The sequence below is a fragment of the Arachis hypogaea genome, chromosome 2 (genome assembly GCF_003086295.3).
Source record: "Arachis hypogaea cultivar Tifrunner chromosome 2, arahy.Tifrunner.gnm2.J5K5, whole genome shotgun sequence".
Classification (NCBI taxonomy): Eukaryota; Viridiplantae; Streptophyta; class Magnoliopsida; order Fabales; family Fabaceae; genus Arachis; species Arachis hypogaea.
The window spans coordinates 59080021-59083966 of NC_092037.1; the positions used below are offsets into that span (position 1 = coordinate 59080021).

At 40.2% G+C, this 3946-nt stretch overlaps 1 non-coding gene across 1 annotated transcript; it reads left to right on the forward strand.

The window, feature by feature from the left end:
- The first annotated feature begins 995 nt into the window (after positions 1-995).
- Positions 996-1099, forward strand: LOC112765402 (small nucleolar RNA R71). The gene has a single exon (XR_003183732.1). It is a non-coding gene; the product is annotated as a small nucleolar RNA R71 (small nucleolar RNA).
- Positions 1100-3946: the final 2847 nt, after the last annotated feature.

The window sequence follows — 3946 nt, forward strand, 5'->3', positions numbered from 1 at the left end:
TATTTTGCAGTTCCTTGGCTTGCTCAGTTTCACTTTCCTGCTTAGCTTCTTCCACACCTTCCTTCAAGATTTCTGGCTCCTGTTCTGAGGGTCTGATTCCCTCTTCTTCTGAGACTTCCTTCAATATGGTGATGGCCTTGCATTCTTCCCATCTCACTCCCTTTTGTTCCCCTTTAGGATTCTTTTCTGTGTCACTAGGGAACACTGTAGTTGACTTGGGGGCCTGTTGAGATAGCTCTCCTACTTGAGACTCCATCCTCTTGAGTTTTTCACCATGGTTCCTTAAGGTAGATCTCACATCATCCCTAAAGCTTTTCAACTCACTTATGTCCTGACCCATGTTTGCAAGCATTCCTTCTATCCTGTTTAATTGATCTTGAAATTGTTGGTTCGGATTAGGTTGGGCAGGTTGATTATTTTGGCCATGATATGGTGGTTGGGAGTAAGTGTTTTGTATGGCTTGGTATGATCTTTGGTTGGAGTTTTGGTATGTGGAATTGTTATGTTGGTTGGGGTTGTAAGGTTTGTGGTTTTGTGGTTGGGTTTGCTGGTTTCCCCACCCAAAGTTTGGGTGGTTTTTCCAGCCTGGGTTGTAAGTGTTGGAATGTGGATCATATGGTTGCCTTTGTTGATTTCCCACATAGTTGGCCTCTTCCCAATCACCTCCTTCAGTGCTTACTTCCTCTTGATCTTGTGTGTGTATTGCAGCCACTTGCTTTGTTTCTAATTTCCTGGTGAGCTCTGCTAGTTGCTTGGCAAACACCTTGTTTTGGGCTAGAATTGTATCAACATGGTTCAGCTCCATGACTCCCTTAGTGTTGTGTCTCTCTGAAGCATAGTAGTACTCATTCTCAGCCACTGTCTCAATCACTTCAATGGCTTCTTCCACAGTCTTTTTCCTGTTCAATGAACCTTCTGATGAATGGTCTACAGCCTTCCTTGATTCATAAGAAAGTCCATCATAGAAAATATGCAATTGCACCCAGTCATGGAACATGTCTGGTGGGCATTTCCTTGTCAAATCCTTGAACCTCTCCCAAGCCTCGTAGAGAGTTTCACCATCTTGTTGTCTAAAAGTCTGAACCTCAGATCGAAGCCTATTGACCTTTTGTGGGGGGGGGGGGTAGAAACGTGCCAGAAACTTGCTTTCCACCTCATCCCAGGTTGTTAGGCTCCCCCTTGGGAATGATTCTAGCCATTTAGCTGCCTTGTCCCTAAGTGAAAATGGAAACAAGAGCAGTTTATAGGCATCTTCCTGTACTCCATTGGACTTCACAGTGTCGCAAATTCTCAGGAATTTTGTGAGATGTTGGTTTGGATCTTCATTAGCACTCCCACCAAATGAACAATGGTCCTCCACTAGTGATATTAGCTATTGTTTGAGTTCAAAATTGTTGGCCTGAATGGGTGGTTTCTGAATGCTGCTACCACAATTCCCAGAGGTTGGGTTTATGTATGAACCAAGAACCCTCCTCTCGGGAATGGCATTGTTTCCATCAGCTCTCTCATGGTTGTGAACTTCTCTATCCATGTTGAGATCTAGAGCTTCCTCAAAATTGTCCTCAGATTCTCCTTCAGATTCTTCTTCTCTCAGTACTCTCTTCCCTCTTGCTTCCCTTCTAAGTTTATGAAGGGTCCTCTCTGGTTCGGTATATGGAGGAGTTGATGTCTCTCCTCTCCTACCTGTCATACAAGAACACATCACAGGCAACAAACAAGTGAAATACTCTTGGTTAATGGAAGAGTATGGTTAGAGCAGTTGAGGAATTAATTCAAATAGTTAGTGGGTCAGTGAGTTAGTTGCTTGAATTTAAAGGCATAAAGAAAGAAAGCAAGTAACAGAGTGCAGAAATTAAAATTCACAAGTAACTTGAACTGAATTAACAAAACAAGAAAAATGCTCAATCTAGTTGACTTCCAATTTTGAGAATTGTCAATCGAAAACCAATCCCCGGCAACGGCGCCATAAACTTGATGTGCTATAAACTTGATAGCTACGATTTTAGGAAATTGCACAATCGGCAAAAATTCCTTCCGGCAAGTGCACCGGTTATCGTCAAGTAAAAACTCACAATAGAGTGAGGTCGAATCCCACAAGGATTGGTTGAGTGAGCAATTCGGATTAGAAGTGTGTTCTAGTTGAGCGGAATCAAGATTTAGATGAGAATTGCGGAATCTTAAATTGCATGAATTAAAGAGCGAGAAGCAAAATTGCTGAAATTAAAAGGGGATGGGGGTGATTGCATGAATTTAATTGCAGAATGTAAAGAGAAAGTGGTAGATCAGAAGTGGGGAATTCATTGGGTTTCAGGAGATATTGAGATCTCCGAATCAAAACATTTTTATCCCTTCCTCAACCAATGCATTCATTGAATTTTGCTTGGCAATCTTATATGATTGGATCCCAATCCCTTGGCTCACCAATTCTCTCTAAAAACAAACAAATTCCCAATCCCTTGGTTTAAATGTTCATAAGAAGAGATGATGCTCGATCACTGATTATACCACACAGTTTCATGAACCACAATTTGGTAGGATTACATGTCACAATATCCATCCAAACCCCAATCCAATTCACTGTGAGAAAGCTTCTCTAGCATGAATCCTCCATTCCTTTCCCAAGGTTCCGAAGGATTCCAATTATGGATAGTTTCTTTCCCAAGACAACTAACCAATGGAATTAGATCGAGAAGCTTTCTAACAAAATTCAAGAGAAAAGATTGAAGAAGAAGATAAAAACTATTATTGATTCATTAAATTACAATAGAGCTCCCTAACCCAATGAAAGGGGTTTAGTGAGTCATAGCTCTGAATTCAATTACAAAAAAAGTATGAAAACTAGCAAAAATGATCCCAAGTAAAAAGTAAAAGTCCTTTCTAACTTAAATTCTATCCTATTTATACACTTTCTAAATTGAGCTTCTGTTGTGTTTCTTGGGCTTTGAGGCCTTTCCCTGATTTTCTTTTGCTTTGGGTTTATGATCCATAATCCTGATGAGGCTGCTGATCCAATTCTGTAACATTCATTGAGCCAACTTAGTGATAATCAAGTAATGACACATGACTCAACAAATTGAAATTCCAGACTCATCAATTCTTCAGGCCCAATCCCATAAACCATAATATTCAATTGGGTTTCATACCAGAGTATGTTTAAGTTAATGTTTGTGCTCAAATGCTAACTTAAACTGCAATATCTTTGGCCCAGAAACCCTTTCAAAAAGTGGCGTTTAAGTTGTAGTTTAAGCTTCAGTTTAAGGTTAAACTGAAGCTTAAACGTGGAAATGGAAGAAGGCAACCCTGGAGGGTAAATAGTCGAAAACGTTTAAGCTTCAGTTTAAGGTTAAACTGAAGCTTAAACGTGGAAATGAAGATTGCAACCCTGGAGGGTAAATAGGGTCGAACACGTTTAAGCTTCCTTTATTGATTTTGTTGCTTCCTTGCCTAGCCTCTTCTTCCCTGAAATCATCCAAACAACTGCATCAAAGTCTTGCAAAATTTCATGAGAATTCTTCCATGCATAGCATTCAAGTAATATAACTAAAAACTCATGGAATTTGCATCAAAATCATACTGTTTGGATGGTTCATTGCTTTGTTATTCATTTAACCATTCTTGGTTACTTTAAGCTCAAGAAAGTGCATAAAACAACTAAAACTAACAGAAAAATGCTAGTGAAACTAGCCTAAGATGCCTTGGCATCAACATCCCGGGTCGGACAGCTCGACCGAGGGTATGAACAGTCCCCCTGCTTGAGCTCAGGTTTTTTTGTTGAGGTTGAGTCCTGGACTTCGGTCATTCTCTAATGAAGCCGAACTCAAGCATTTTGTCGATTCCTTTGTAGGAGCTTTTGAATGTAGAACGTTTTTCCTCTAAAAGCGCGCTCTTTTGTATCGGCGCTTTGGGAACGTGCGAGGGCTTAATGCCTTCATTAATTTTAACATTA